At 35.0% G+C, this 17,146-nt stretch overlaps 1 protein-coding gene across 27 annotated transcripts in view; it reads left to right on the top strand.

The window, feature by feature from the left end:
• The window catches only part of PTPRD (protein tyrosine phosphatase receptor type D), a 1,155,490-nt gene that overhangs the window by 833,469 nt on the left and 304,875 nt on the right, over window positions 1-17,146 (top strand). The gene's annotated exons all lie outside the window — the stretch shown is intronic.

Here is a 17,146-nt window from a genome sequence, read left to right as displayed (position 1 = left end):
GTGAAAGTGAGAAAACTTGTTGAGATAAAGACAGTTTATTAAGTGAAGGAAATAGGAATACAAAGACCATCACTTGCCACCTTCCACAAGTAGTGTGCATCCAGACAGTTTTTGGGTAATAGCTACACTCTAAAAACCCTTCCTTCAATTTTCATTACTGAGCGTGATGTTACATGTCATGGAGCATCCCTTCAGTCAGTTGGGATCAGCTGTTCCTGCTGTGTTTCCTTTTATCTTCTAGGCTACCCAAGCCTACCATGTCTGAATTTGTTTGACTTAAAAGCTGAATTTTCATCTTTCCTGCTGTTTGGCTGTGTTCCTTCAGAAACAGAAGCAGAAAATGCTATATTAACTTTCCTCCAACTACACCACACACAGATTTTCACAGATAAATCATTACTCTCATGGTTGTACCTATGTTACAAAGGTCAAGAGAATATAGACATTCTTGGTGGGGAGAGAGACACATAATGGCCTAACTTGGCCATCCAAGCAAGAGCTATTACATCATTGTCATGTTAAGTGGCAAATTTGACTCTACAAAATGTATCACTGTTCTTCTAATTGATTAATTAAAAAAAAAGAGGGAAAGAAGGGCAAAAGTAAAGGGAACATATTTAAATAGAAGCATATATTCTGATACGTTTAGTAAAAGAGACATTGCTTCTGAGATTCAGGATACTCATGAAACTTGGATTAGTTGATATCTCTGAGTGTGCGTAGAAGCAGAGTGTCTGAAAGGAGCCAATTTGTATATGGGACAATATTTTATTAATGTACTGTTTTAGACATCTGCCTGTGCCAGATGCATTTACATTTAGACTTGTATGTGTGCTTGTGGACCTGGTAATTCTGAAGTTGACGGAACCTTTAAGAGGAAGAGAATTTGCATTTTCTTTTTTTCAGTCTAAGTCTGTCAGATAATAGCATTGTAGCATGGCACTTAGAGTTGGATTTTTGCCAGAAAAGGACAAGCTAAAAGGAGTATTGGCAAATGTAGTGAGTGAACTTTACTGCTCATATTAACAGCGAGTAAATTACTGAGCAAACCTTCAGCCATATGCTACTTTATGTGTGCAAATATTAGCTAGTTAGATAAATTAGAAGAGGTTATGCAGTATCTAGGCTGCACAGGTACCTGGAATGATAGCTGCTATGTCCAGACCTGTTGCAGAAGTCTGTATCTTAACAGAAGACTTAGGGTTTTAGAAAAATTTTGCATTAAAAAAAAAATAAAAATCAGGCAATCAGCTAGCAGGTTTTGTCTTTTCTAACAAAATCCGGTCCATAAAGACGAGCACTCCAAAAGAAAAGCTTCTTTGACTTTGTGTCAGAAGACATAAAAACTTTGAAAAAGTTTCACTGACAACATTTGACAGTATGTTTTATCTCAGTACTGTAAATAGTGAAATACTGCATTTTATGGAGGCTTTCAAAAGTATAACAGGTTATTGTGGAGCTGTTGCTTTTTTACCTCATCATTAGAGATGATTTGTTGTAAAAAATATAATAGTACTCTTGTCAATTTAGAATTTAGGCATTATCATCTGAATAAAGAGAAATTGAATATATGAGTGAAGTATTTTTTGCTATATAAAATAAAGTTAGCTTAATTGTTACCAGTGAGATTTGGACAAACATGTTTCCAAAGCATGTAATTTTAGAAGGTAACAAAATGAAACCTAGATTAGAGCAATAATTTTCTTTCTGCTTTTGTTGTGGACAAAAAAACCCTCGTTTTGTGGTTCTGTGGGTCATAGAGGGATCAGACCCAGGACTCAGATTTCCTGGAGCATTTTACTACAATTGATCAAGGAACATAGAGCTAAACAGAACTAACTCTAGGGAGAGCACAGTCCTAAGCAGTTTAGATTAATTAAACTCAGTAAAACAGTCAGGACAGAGTTTTCAACCCAAATGTATCTGCGTGCCTAACTGCTGGAGCAGTTAGATGACCATTAAACAGACAATTTAAATGGCTGTTTTGCTGACAGATCAAATCCTGTGCAAACTGAGAAGAGTTAAAGTTCCAAACTATAAATAATTGCTGTCTACACTAAGCTGTCACTACACAGCTGTCTAGACTTGAGAGTGAGAGAGCTGGTGCTCTTCCTGCCTCCCAGTTGTGTATACAAAGTCACCACATAAGATTTCAGTTCCAGGATAATATTCCTTGAACTAGGTGGTCTTTTTGTGTGCATAGTTATGCTTAATTAAAATACCTAAACAGAATGTTTCGAAAGCTGTTCTCAGTATTTTTTTAATTACTGATGACATTTGCAAATACTGTGTGATCAGCCAAAGAGTACTCTTACCCTTCTAGATTAAACAAGAAGCAAATTATTCCTGCATCTCAGAGACCATTAGATGTTCTCCTGTTCTGTTCAGAAATTGTGACCTGGAGGTGTGCTTCTTTCCTCTCTCCAGTCTCATGAATGTCTTTCATGTGGTCTTCAGAGTATTTTTTAATGTGTCTTTGATTCTGTATGATTCTTAAATCCCTCTTCTGAAAATCAGATATTAGATGTCTTCAAGCTATTTGCTTACAATTTTTTTAATGGCAAACTATTCTTATGCAGCAGTACATAAGCTTTGATGAAAAAAACTTTTCTCCACTTTATCCTGTATGTGTTGGGGCAGAACACTGGCAGAAAGGCATGAAGGAAAAGCTAGCTCTTTTTATAGCATCACTGTGTGCAATCCAGGGCTAAGTGAAATATTTTAATTCAAATAAAGAATATTTTTCATGTAAAGCACAAAATTCATCAACATCAGAACATGTTTTTGTAATTTCTCTCCAACAGAATGTTTGACCAAATTTCAAACACCAAAGGAAAAGCTTCTGGGTGTTGGCCATTTAAACAGTTAGGAAGTTTTTGGTAGGTGTCAGAGCAGCACAAGGCAAGACAAATCAGAAAAGGAAAGAAAATAATTGCAAGGAAACCATTCTTCATGTAAAGTCAGATGGTGCAATTCTTGCAGCTGTCCTGTGTAGGGACCGGAGTTAAGGGTGCCTTCCAACTCAGGATAGTCTATGTTTCTATGAAAGAGACTTGCTTATTTTCCAGAAAGTGACTTAATTCCATAGTGGAAGTTACAGAAACAGAGTTGTGGGAACATTGTCTAGGGAACTGAGGAATGGACTGTGTAGTTTAACTGTTGATGGCTTTACTTGGGAACCAGATTTATCTTTAGTACATGAGGTTAAATAATATTTCTATTTCTAAAGTAATCAAGGATGTCATAGTATGAGCTCTGATTTACCCACAGTTTTGTGAACTTGTTGACACAGGTTTCTAACTCTACTAATTCTACACCTTTTGTAAATTAACACATTATTAGCATGTTATTTATAAAAACATATAAATATATTTTAAGTTGTTTAAAAAAATAGTGTAACCCAAAGCCTTATCTTTGTATTTCATAACTGTCTTGGCATGGGTAAGAAAAGGACTCTGAACTGTGATGGTCACTGAGACTCAAGCTGCCAGTTCCTGAAGTAGACCTGAGGTTTTAGTATAAACTGCAGAATCTGAGCTGTATTCTGCTAACAGGAAAAGAGACATGACCACACAATTGATTTGTTTGGGTTTGGAAAATTCTGGAGATATAATAAAATAAAACAAAACATGTTTCGACTTTTGCAGATGTTCTGCACAACATTCTTAGCATTAGATTTAGTAGCATCATCCTCCATGCAGTTTAAACCACACGTTTGATAATCTTTTTCAAAGTTAGAAGCATCAAAGTATAGATTTCATGTATAAACATGAAAATCACCACAAACTAACTATGCATTACAAAGCATGATGAGTTTTGCTTGAATTGAGTCTTTGTGAAGAAGAACAACAGATCATCAAAACAACTCAAATAAAATATGCTAATATTTTTTTTTTAAATCTGAAACAAAGTAACCCCCAGAGTTTTAGAAAACCTAATTTATCAGTATGCCTTGTACTTATAAATACATAAATGAAATACAGTGAATAAGTCTCTAACTTCAGATATATTTCAGAAGACATCCTAGGGTGAAAGTCCTTAATGTTCTGGGACCAGAGTATGTAACTGGTGCATGCCTGAATCCACTTTGGTTCATAGGTCTTGTGAACCAGACCAGCAGCATTATATCTCAGAAAAACCCAAAATCAAGTTAATTTCCAAAACTCTGTTAAACCTTTTGTCATTACAAACAAAATAATTGAGAATGTGTCTAAAGTAGCATTCTTGTGGTATGCCATTCATAGTATTATGTGTATATGTTGAAATTTTCTGAATGGGGTTGAGAGAATGGGAAGGGAAATCCTAGAATATATTTGTGTAGTTGAAAAGCAGTTAGTTCTTTAAGAGATTCAGTCTTGATAGTTCTGTAGTATGTTTTGAGTCAAACTGCACTAGAACAAATGGATGGGATTAGCACTTTACAGGAGGCAGAGATTCTTTTCTGTCTTTAATAAAACCTCTTCTTCTATGTACAGTAGTTTGTGTAGCAACATAAAAGCTTAGTGTGTTATAACCCTAGCATAATTTTTTTGTAATTTAGTGTTAGTTCTGCATGAGTTTTAATAATTGTCAACAATTCAGACACAATAATTTTCAAGAATTTCAGACACAAAACTTATTCCTGATAAGTTAGATATTCCTGATCTTGTTAGATACCAAGATCCAGATTCTGCTGTCCATACTATCTTGCTTACCTAGCTGAAGAGTTAGTAAATTTGCCATACTTGAATTTGGAAATTCATTTTCATTAATAACCCTTTTAATATATGTAGCAGTATTATTTGCCATGAGCTTTATGTAGAATCAATGTTTTAAAGATACCATAGGATAGAAGTAAAATATCTCAGTAAGTGTATGGTTTTAGCTGAAATCTTTTCATTAAAGATGTATTTGGAAAGATCTAATTTTATAAAGATGGTGAGGATATGATATGACCTTTCTTTAATGGTTGGGAGGAGTAAAAAGGAGAAAAAATGTATAGCTTGTGACCCCATGAATTAGAAGACATCATAAATTGAACCCTCTCAGATTGCATAGAAGTATTAGACAGTGAGCCATAGCAGTGTGCAGTAAACCCTTGCAATAAGCTGATTTACACTTTAACAGTTATGCATTTAAGGGGCAAGGCAGGATGCATTTGTTTATAAATTATTTTCTTTCTTTTACCTATCTCAATCACTTAATGACTGTCTTGTTAATTTGGTTTAATTTCTACTTTTTATATAAGTTTTCTAACAGAAGTTGACATAAAAGCCTTTGTGGACAGGCATGATTGGTTCTGTTTCTATGGCAACATGGGTGAATAGAAGAATGATTTCCTTTTGGAACCTTTCCTAAAAGCTGTTTTGTACCCTATAACGATATCTCTAGATTGCCATCCCTTGTCAGAGGTGAACGGAGATCACATCAAGGGTCAGCTTTGTTCCTTGTGTTTATAGATTATCCTCTGCAATCAAAAGACTGCACTGCTCTTCTTTTTCTTTGTGGTGCTGAACCAATTCCCTTCTCCACTATACACTGATGATAGGAAACTCAGCAAGATCTTTATTTTTTCAAAACATAACAAATAAACTAGGACTAGATCAACTATTGCACTGTACTAAAAGTGTCTCTGGCAGCTATTTCAAGTTCCTAATTTTTCAGTTACAGATCTATTTGTAAATCATTTACTTTATGCATCTTACTCACTGGAAAAGCCTGAAATATTAAATAGCAAGTTGAACAGTTCTGTTCAGTGCTTTGATTTAGAGAGAGATAAATCTCACTTAGTATTCTTTATCTTGGTGAATCTTGAAGCTTAGTATATAAATACCTTTTTTTAAAGTGTGAATATCTGCTACAATAATAGTGTAATTTTGATACATCAGATTATCTAATGATCATGTCAGGGAAGTCACAGAAGGTCAAGAAGTTCTTTACATTGTATTTTTTAAAACTTTAGTAGTAAAGCTTGCTAGTCATAGTTAACAATGATGAATATATATGTAATTTCTCATGCTTCCTATCCATAAAGATAATGAGAAACATGTTTTTCTACTCTGATCTAAGTGAAGGGTCATGCCTGGTAATAAATAATATGTTTGTGAATCTCAGTACCTATCTTTCTCAACCCCAAATTTCAATAAACGTTTTCTGAGAGAGAATTTAATCTTTATAATAAAAGTGATTTTAAAGTTTCCTTCCTCTATATAATGATAGTAATTTCTTTGTCTTGTTTGGTCAGGTGCCTTAAATAAAAGAATCAGTTGTTTTATTTTATTTTTTTTAATCTGTATCCTCCTCTGCTCCATATTTGTAATTTTTTACTTTGTTAGCTATTTTTATGGTTATTGCTCTAAGTCTTAAAGATATTACGTTCTGTGTCAGTAAAGGAGAAGGAGAGAGGTCAGTGTCTATACCCTGCAGAGGAAAGGCAACTGTTATATACTGGACAATCTCCAAGGAAGACAACCTTTTACTAATGAAAGGTGTGGGGATTTTGACTACAAAATTTCTCTTTCCTTCAGAACTTCTAAATTATTTGCTTTAGTGAGACTATATAGTTGTTTCTTTTGACAATGTCTGTTTTTACAGTTTAAGTAACTTTGATTCGAAAAATTATAAGGATGAGGTTTTTAATTGTTCAGTTGTTAATTGAGAAATTTAACACTATGATAAGAGGTTAAGAGACTATTTTTTTAATGTCTTTTAGGGATATTGTCTAAAAATTACAGTGGTAAACAGTGAGCAGAAGACCTAAAAGATACTTTATGCTAGCTGTGCTTTGAGAATTTCATGGGAAAATTAATTGATTCAAAAATAGGCCTAGGGCAAACTGTAAAGTGTGTCTAAAAAGACTAATAAATGATGACTGTGGTTCTTTTGGTGGTATAAGTGTCTCAGTACAGATAATTATGTGAAACTTTAGAAGCACAAAATAATAATTATAATGGAACTACGCTTACTAGGATACTCAAGTAAATGTAGAAACTGCCATAGAGAAGTACAGGCAAGAAGTAGTGGTCAATAAGTACAAAAGAAATACCTAGTTAAACTGTGAGTTTGTAATATTAGAAATAAATAGTACTTCTTCCCTGCTTTCTTTCCTCCCTTGTGATCTTACAGGACATTTTACATTTAGTACAAAATAATTTCAGGCTTTTGTCTACTTGCACCCAGGTTTTTCTCCTTTGTATTTTTTCAAGATTTCTTTTCTTTTGCACATTTGCACGTTACCCTTGGACCTATTATCTTTCATGTAGTTAGAAATATGATTTTTAATAGTGATCCCCTACCAGATAATAAGAAGATCTGAATACGTGTCTTTCAATACCTGTACGTTTTAGAAAACAGTTGTCAGAAAGACAGATGTTTGTTGTGGACATCCTGAAACCATGGAAAGTATGTGTTACTAGATACTGCCATCTTACCAGAAGACAGGTGAATGACTTTTAATTTCAGTGCCTTACCATCTTTTCTTCTGGTACATCTGTAGCATCAATTAACCTAAGTTTTCAGTGAAAAATTTAATAGGGTTGTGCTTAAGTGGAATATGGATATACCTATGTAGAAAGAAAATAATCTGCACACTTGTTATGCAAGTAGGATTATGGCAATAAACACCTACTGCTTGGCAGAAACACATATGTTTATCATATTCAATTGAGCAATATTTGAAATGCAGTGCACGATGAAATTCATTGACATTCTCACCATAAAGCTGTCATTGCAGCAGTGATAGCAGGTGATAGTTCTACAAGCACATGTCAAATCTGTGCTTATCTATTTTGACATCTGTTGATGGAAGCTCTCTTTTTCTATTTAAGTGGACAATAACCTTGATATTCCTTGTGAGGAGTAGAAGCCTACAAATGTTATTTTAAGAAGGATGTCTCAGCTTGTGATTTATACCCATCATAGCAAATTAGCAAACGAAAACATCAAAAAACAAACACTGGCACATTTCAAATAGATCCTCTTGCAACATTAAATCTTTAATTGTTTTGTTCATAGGCTATAGCTATTTTGTTGAACTTTGAGGATGTAAAAGAAATTTATTAGAATTTATTTTGTGATAATTATGTTGTCCCCTTCTCACCCAGTTTGGTTGCTGGCCTGTCCCTATAATAATCCTTCATTAACAGCATTTTCCATTTCTCTATTTTCCATAAAATAGAAATGACCTTATGGAATAGTTATGGGAAAAGAACATTTAGAAACATGACAAGCTTTCTGTGTTTTCTTTAGAATAAAGTCAGGCACACTCCTTTAGGAGCAAAGTATGGCACCAGCCTGAGGTATAAACCAGAAGTATTTCCTTTTGTTTCAGAATCCATAGTTGACAATATTGCAGAATTTTTCAATAGCAAAAAGTATTTATTTATAAAGTGAATTAGTATATTATTTTCAGTTGAATCAACTATGGGTTTCTAAGCCCAAACTATGCACCTGCAAGAAGTTGTTGCTTTGTTTTTTTTTTAACCAGGACTGTATTATGCATCTACAGTAATACTACAGTGAAAAGTTGGTAGAGGTGAATGCATTTGTATGATAATTCTTTAATGATTAGGGCTAAGTGACTGATGTTTCCTCTATCTATCTATCTATCTATCTATCTATCTATCTATCTATCTATCTATCATCTATCTATCTGTCTATCTGTCTATCTTTTTTTCTGACATCAGTTGGGAAGCTATTCCTTTGAAATAAATTAGGGACTTAATTAGGGTCTTAAAAAAATGGGACTAGAGCATTAGTTGACAAGATTCTTCCATTACCTTTTAGCAATGGGATGGACCATATCAAGTACTCTGGATATTGAGTACAACTGATAAAATTAATTCCTGTGGCAAGTGAAAAACTATTTCTGGGCATCCCTCAGATCAAATAGTGCTTTTACAGGACGTGTAATTAAAAAAAAAAAAAAAAATCCCCTTGCAGGACAACCGCAAGTTCACTTACAATTGCCGAATACAATCACTCATTTGAAACATAGTAGTAATTTCTAAATGGTAGTGTAATTCTTTCCTACTTCGTAGTTGCTTTGCTTTGTTTGACTATAATAATTATGATGTTCATTACTGGCAACTGGTTAGATGCCGCTATTCATATAGTGAAACAAACTGCAGTGTAAATGTGCATAAACAAAATTTTAATCTTGAAAAATCTCTTCCAAGTCAGCAGATACATCTTTAACAAAAGTGGTTGATTTCCGGACAACTGATAATCTTTAAAAAATTGTATGCTGTCCTATAAAATTAAAATTTTAAGGGCTCTTTTCCCTCCCAGATTTTGAATTCTTTTGCCATGGAATGCAAGATTCTCAGATATGCAATTCAAAATTAATTTGAAGTACTCAGTGTTAGGATGAGCACTACCTCTAATTTTTTACTGCTTTTTATTTCTAGTTTAGAACTTAATTTTAACTCTTTTTATAGATTTAAGCCCATTCATTTAGTAATACCTTTCAATTTTAATCATTCCATGAACTCTATTTGCAGTACAGAAAAATAAGTTATTTTTTCATATCAAAAATCAGTGGTACTTTCCAACTAACATGTCATAGCATTAGATGATCCTAAAGAAAAACGGATAAATCAGAACGTATCTACAAATAGCTAAGCCTGATCTAGGTTATTGACGGAGAAAATTTTTATGACTCACCAGAAACAGTAAAAATCCTGGGATTTCTTGTACTTCTGTAATCCACTTCTACACAACATGCAATATACATGTACTATTTTGGCCTCTTGCAAGGCTTTTATTATGCTGAGAACCTGTTTCAGAAACCAGTTTCAACTTAACTAGAAGAAACAACTTCTTGTTAGTATTCACATTTCGTGTTGTTGATGGAAAACTTCCTGTTAATTCAAGCAGGCTTGATTGGTCTAAATGAAAGAGCTGCTTGTCAACAGTTTCTGAAACAGTAGGTGTGCTGGAGTAGAAAGCTGGAAAATCATGAGTAATTGTTTACAACAGCTGTGAAGAGAAATGTAAATACAGAGAAGTCTTCCTTTAGAAACCTTTGCATTTGATTTGATCAAACAATGAAATCTGTGTTTTTATTGTAGTTATCAATGGATGAGAGCTAAAAGGCTTTTTTTGAGTTATATATTTAGATTTTTAGGTATGCCAGGAAATGCTTCTGAAATTGTAAATGAAAACCCAAACCTTTCAAATGAAAGGAGAAAAAATGCTGGGAGGGTAACTAAATGAAGACACTTCAGTTCTGTGGAGACCTCTTAGAAAAAATGAGGGGCAGATTCTCTTCCAACCCTTACTCTTATCCTGGGCTATAACACTTTGCAGGATCAATCACCATGCTTAATTTTTCTAACACCAAACTTAATTTTCATGTTAACAGGAATTTACTGGTGATCAGCATTGCCACAGCAGCCCTATCCTGTCTCCATCTTTACCCTTGTCTGCATTTCCACATCCTCTGTGGTCTTTACATTCTAGTAAGAAAACCTCTTGTTGAGGCATTCTCAATACACAGCTTTAGCAGTAAAAGGCTAATATTATCCAGGACATACCTTCCTAGGTAACTGCAAAATATAGGCAGTTTTCACGTCTCCCAGCTAGTCCTTATTCTGGGTGCATTAGACTTCAATTCACCTAGCAGTTAGGGTAACATTAGGATGAAGAGAAAATCATCCATGAGCCAGAACAAATGATAAACCATTTTTCCCTTCCTGCATGATTTTATTTCTGAACTAGCAAGTATTACTGGATTCAGCAACAAACAAACTTGCTCCAGGCCTGTAATCTGACTTCAGGCTAAGCTTACTGCATACCTGTGAGAGTTTTGAACATGAATGTGTGACCTCTGATGACTTTTTCAGTGTAATTTACTGATTGACATTTATTCAGGCTTTGATGTTCCAGAACTTGATCCAGACCCATCTAATTTTCTCAGTTCCTGTTGTGCAAATTAAGAATAATATGATAGTGTGTGACATAGGTGTATGATGTAAAGTACATTATTGTTTGTGAATTGGTACCACATGGAAGTATTGAGTATTGATGAGGAAATAAATAATTCAAGTGCTCAGGAAAGAGTTTGAGTGTTGTGTAGTAAATTAATTCTTGACAGTAAATGAGCAGGGCACAAATCTGAGCTTATTGCTTTTCAAACGCGAGCATAAATTTGTAATTAATACATTAGTCTGCTGAGGAGGTACCATGGCTGATCCCTTCAGTTTTGCAAAAATAAGGGCAAATACTTGGCTGTTATTAAAGCTGAAAGAAGAACAAAGTCTGGGTTTATAAAGGAGAGGGGAGTAAGGACAAGAAGACTGATTATGTACCAATACCCTGAACTTTGAGTTGAAATCATATGTTAATGTCAGCTAAACACAGCCAAAATATGTTGCTTGCATTATACTTTTCTAGTCCCTTTCTATTTTTGTGTTGGGGATCATAAATTATGTGACCTACATATTTTCCTTTTAGGAGACCATATCAGTCTTGCAAATCATGGGACTGGAAGTTTTTACTTACTGTTTTGCTAAGACATAATTTGCTAATGGTTTTAGAAAAAAGAAAATTGTTGTCATTGTTTTCTCATATATCTAATTAATAAGGAATGTTTGTATTTCCAGTTCTGGTATAAATTCTTAACTAAGTTAGGTAGTCAGTGGAACTCCTTCAGTCCAGTTAAGTGCCTGCAGGGGTGGAATTATTCAGATACCAAATTTCATTTCTTAACAAGGATTTTCAATGTTAGATCTTCATAGGTTCGTATCTCTGAACGTTTTCCTGGTCTTGGTGTGACTGTTTATGCTATTAATTATTAATTTTCTGTGGACAATGACCTAGGAAGAATGATTCCTGAGCTGATATCTAAGACTGTACCCAGTTTTCGATGTATTTTATTGAAGTCTTCATACTACTTTTTTTTTTAATCTTATCTGCCCTCTTTCTCTATCCTGTCATTGTGGCAAAGATGTCCTAAATTTGCTAACAAAGTAAAGGGAAGGTGAGAAAAAAGGCTCATGCAAACAAGAAATTGATGCCTTTGCTAAGTAAGAACTATTGATAATCTAAGGGATAAACCAGGAGAAGACTAAGCAGTTTGTTGTCAGGACAGTGCTATCTTTTTGATCGCTTTGTTTGTTGTCTTTGAATTCTGTTCCCCTGTGCCTGTTCAGAGGATGTCACAAGCTTCTCTGGCTTTCCTTTGTGTCTCCATTCTGATTTAGATGAACTTTATCTTTTCTGAGGTGGGGAAAAATGGTTGCTGTGAACAGTATATATTTTTGTGTTATTGCAATATATTGCTACATTTCTGTGTCATAGCTTCCAAGTGCATTGCAGAATAACATATCTAACAATATTTAGAATATCTTACTATGCAACATCTACTTTCTCCCATCTGGGAATCACTGATCTCCATGGAATCACATTGATTATATGTGTCACTATTTGTGTAGCAAGTTCAGAACACCTCAATATAGTGCAAAAGTTTCTGAAATGTGTATTTTCAGTGATTTAATTTTTATTACTTTGGCTTTGTGGAAGATTTATTTATAGAATTGAACATTTGTTTATAGAATCACAGAGTACTTTGGGTTGGAAAGGACCTTTAAAATCATCTAGTTCCAACCCCACTGCCATGGGCAGGGACATCTTCCACTAGACCAGATTGCTCAAAGCTCCATCCAGCCTGGCTCAGAACACTTATGGGGATGGGGCATGCACAGTTTCTCTGGGCAACCTGTTTCAGTGCCTCACCACCTTCTGAGTAAAGAATTTCATCCTAACTTCAAAACGAAACCTGCCTTCTCTCTGCTTAAAATCATTGCCCCACCTTCTGTAACTGTCACAACTCCAATAGACTAGTGGCTATTCCGTTTCACCAAGTGGTCCTAAACCTGCTCTTTGCTTATAGTGGGAGGGACTTCACTGCCCCCACACTCACTCAGAGGATCAGGGACTTGAAAGAACTAGAAGGCTTGACTGCCAGGTGAAGACTGAGGCAAAGAGGTCACTGGGCACCTCAGCCTTCACTCTGTCAGTCAACACTAGTTCAACCTGCTTGCATATCATGGGATAGGCTTTCCTTGGACTTTGTTTTCTGAACCTGTGGATTTATAGGATCCCTTCTAGTTATTCTCATGTCCCTTGCCTAGACCTGTTCCAGATTTTATGTGGCTTTCCCCAATACCATCCTTAGACATTTCAACCATATCTGTGTATTCTCCACAGTTCGCATGTTCCTGCTCCCACTGGTTCTGCATTTCTGTCTTATTCCTCATTTTGAGTAGCAAATCCTTACTCAGCTATGCTGGTTTCCAGCCTGCTTTACTCATTTCCCTACACACAGGATATAGAGCTGTTGAACTCTTAAGTAAAGTGTTCCTTAAAGAGCTGAATTTGTTGTGTTTGATAGAACATAGAGTGCTTTGCTTTACAAGGCATGGTGAGACACTGTACATCCTTAGGGATGAATGTGTATTTCAAATGCCTCTGCATTTTGGTAAATCATATATTCTGATTTTTACTTTTGACTGTCAAGGTAAGGAAGCAGGAAAAAATACAAAAGTAGTTTCTCTATTTCACCTGAATTGTGTGTCAGAAGGCAAGTCCTACCACTTTTTTTTTTTCAAGAAGACCCTTAATTAAACTCTGTGTGACAGTTTCAGTCTCTTCATGGAAGTCTCCCACATGGACTGAGAGTGGGAGAGGCTAGAGATTGTACTGCATAGGACAGGAAAGCACTGAGGGATCAGGATAGCTGTAGTGAGTTACTTTGAATGTAAAGGTGTTCTGTGTGAATTTATACTGGCTCAGTGAATCATCCTTGACTTTGGCTGGTAGTAGTAGCTATTCATCTTTTGCAGGAAAACCATGCAGTGCTGATTGTTGTAATGACTACTGTCATATTAAAGTCAACGTGTTTTATTCTGCAGAATATTTCCATTTTGCACCACTTTTTAAAAGCTATTTATTTAGTCTGTTTTGTCCAGTTTTGTAGTATCTTAGGTGGTGGTTAGCTGTCAACTGGCAAAACACAAAAGCTGAAAACGTTAAAGAAATGGAAAAACGTGGTAGACAAATTTGGGGTAGTTGTTAATGCCTCATCCAGGAGGCCTTCTTCTTGCTCATTTTTGATCCTTCATACAGTCCTGATGGTGTAAAACACAGAAGCAATTTAACATGGTCAGTCCCTGGGTCTACTTGTGTGCTCAAGCTGAATCAGAGCATCTAGTGGTTGTCATCTTTTTTCTCTCTATCACTGTAGTCTCACCGCTGTATTGGCATGGCATTTGATGATCCTCCAATCAAATTTCTTCCCTTCCAAGCAAAAGGGGCCCCTTGTTAATTAATCACTTTACTCTCCCATTCCTTACTGCTATATGTAGAGGCCATAGCCCTGTGCATGAGTCATGTGGATCTCTTCCTGTGCGTTCTCTGAGCTCTTGAACTTTAAGATATATATACAAGGTGGACTTTCTTTTTGTTTTGGTCATTCATTTCCTCGAGCTTTTAGAGAAAAGGTTGAGAGTCAGTGATATATGCTATTGAAACAGTACAGAGTTGAAATTGAGTTATAGTTCTAAAGGCATAAAATGTATTTTCTTTGAAAAATGATAAAATTACCTGATGTGAAAAACCACTACTGTAAGACTGATAAGCCATTGCAAAGGACAGGGTACCATAATAATGGCAACTTGAATTATAGTCCACTTTTTAGTGGGGGGTGGGGGAATAAACTCTGCTGGTCTTCATCCTCCTTGTCTTGTCAGTATTTTCTTTGCTACTTTTTATGTTTGTTAGAATCTTTTTCAAATATTCAAAATTCAAGGTATTTTCTATACTGTTTAGAATGCATCTTTCCTTGAAGATGCATTTTATTTCTAGAATGTTCTCTTGATAATCAAGTCCCTTTTCCTTTTTTTTCTTACATCTCAATTTCCATATGCCCTTCAAAATTTGCAGACTGTTACATCTTTCAATTGTCACTTAGCCAGTTCATAAGCATCATGCCAATATTTAGCTCGGGAATCTCTTCCATAAATTTGTCCTTAGAGAGCTGCTTATGGTGCTTCTGCCTTTATTTTACTGACTGCTAATTTACGTGCTTATTTTTGTTACTGAACGAAAAGATGTATTTCTTCTAAAGTGTTACTGGGATCTTACCAAGTACATGCATCTTTTGATGTGTTGTGTTGTTTTATGCTACTTCTTTCTTTGTCTATATAAATCAAAAATATACTGTTTAAATTTTTTGCTATAGTGTCTGTAAATTATATGTGCACTCCATAAATGGCATGGGATCTTCCTTCATGCATCCAGCTGCAACATTATTAATACATTCTGACTTGATTTGATTTCATGCATTTAGTTTTAATTGTGAGAATAAATCCATATGTTGCTTTTTATCTGATCATTTGGTGTTTATAAAAAAACATCTATTTAGGGTTTTTTTTTTTCCCCTATTATTCTGTGAGTTGGTGTGAATTTTCACAGATATTTACCTTATCTTTTGGAATCTCTGAATATAAGACATGCAGCTAGTATGGAAAGACTATTCAGCCATCTCTGCATTTGAATTTTCTACTATTTTTTAAACAATATGCTTTATTAGTAGCAATTTATAGTAAAGTTTATGAACATAAAGGGATTTGACAGATAAGTAGACCTGAATGACTCAGTATCCAGTTTGTTTTTAATGTGTCTAGTTATCAATTGCACAGCAGATAGCTTCTATTAATTTCATTTTATTAAAGGAACCATGATTATAAGTTAAATGAAGAGTACTTGGGGAAGGATAAATTATAATAGGCCATGGAATCACGTGCCATTAAACAGAATGTCCTGGTATTTTTGCATAGTTCAAATACTTTTGCATTAAATATAATTTCATTCAAAACCCAATTCAAGATAGTTAATGTGATTTGTTAGATACCAACTGTTAAGAGGGCATGGTGTTTGAAAAATAAAAAACTAACCCAAAATATATGCTGGTAATTCCCTGGTCTCATTTTGAGAAACTGTCCTTGTTTTGGGTCATCCATTCAATTCCAGTAAAGTATCAACAGGTTTTCATAACTGTCTAGCTGGCATTTTGTAAATAATAACCTGTTTGCTTTGTTCTTAAGGACCAACATTTGATTAGTGCATTTTATTGACAATGAAACCAAGCCATGTGCCCTGTTTCCATTGTTGTCTTGCAAGCAAGTGAAATCCCTCTGCAGTTTTTGAATGCTAAAAAAGTAAAAACAGTGTACTACAAAGACATTTAAAGCAATAGTGCTTGCAAAATAGAAAGAACATAGGTAGTACGTTTGCTGCTAGAGAAACATCTTTCAGTAGGGAAATAAACACAATGCAAACAAATATCAGTTAATCTCAGTTATTATTATATGGAGATTAGTTGAATAAAAAGATAAAGGTTCTGCCAACCTTTTGCTTTTAAGCACCTGTGAGAAGGCTCTCAAGGGTATACTGTATAAATATGAGTTCTGTCACAAGCATGACTTTAAATATTTTATGAGTTCTGCTTCAAATGCTTCTGCACTGCAAACAATTTCACTATCTATAATAAGCATATTTCAAAATAATTTTTATAAACTTTGTTACTGTTTTAATCACTTGGCCTGTATTTAAGAAAGCAAAATTGTTCATGAAAGCCAGAAATTTTTAAAGCAAGTATCACTTAGTGAATAATTTGTAAATCATGCTTGCTGTTCTTTCTAATGGACTTTCTGGAGCTTTGAACTGCATTGTTTCTCTTTGTGACCTTAAAATGACTCCTCTTGTCTTTGTAATATGGGAAGGTGTCTCTTAACCATGAGTACCAGACATAACAGTCTTAGAAACTTTCTAAGACAGCTTTTCAGACTGTAAGGCAGTTTGGTGCTTGTGAGTTCCACTACTGAGGCAGTGTTCTGCTGTATGACTACCTGTGACTAGCAGGACTTGTAAGGCCTTAGCTGGAGTACTGTGTGCATTTCTGAGTTCCCCAGGACAACAAAGACATGGACATACTGGAAACAGTCTAGAGAACAGCCATCTCCTCAGCAAGGAAGGCTGAGAGCTGGACTGGCTGTCCTGGTAAAGAGAAGGCTTGAGGGATCTTGTCCATGTGTACAAATACCTAATAGGAGGGTGTAAAGAAAATGGAGTCCAGCTGTTTTCAGTGGTGTCCAGTGACAGAGCA

This window comes from Passer domesticus, chromosome Z (genome assembly GCF_036417665.1).
Source record: "Passer domesticus isolate bPasDom1 chromosome Z, bPasDom1.hap1, whole genome shotgun sequence".
Taxonomy (NCBI): domain Eukaryota; kingdom Metazoa; phylum Chordata; class Aves; order Passeriformes; family Passeridae; genus Passer; species Passer domesticus.
This window is presented reverse-complemented; position numbering and strand designations above follow the sequence as displayed.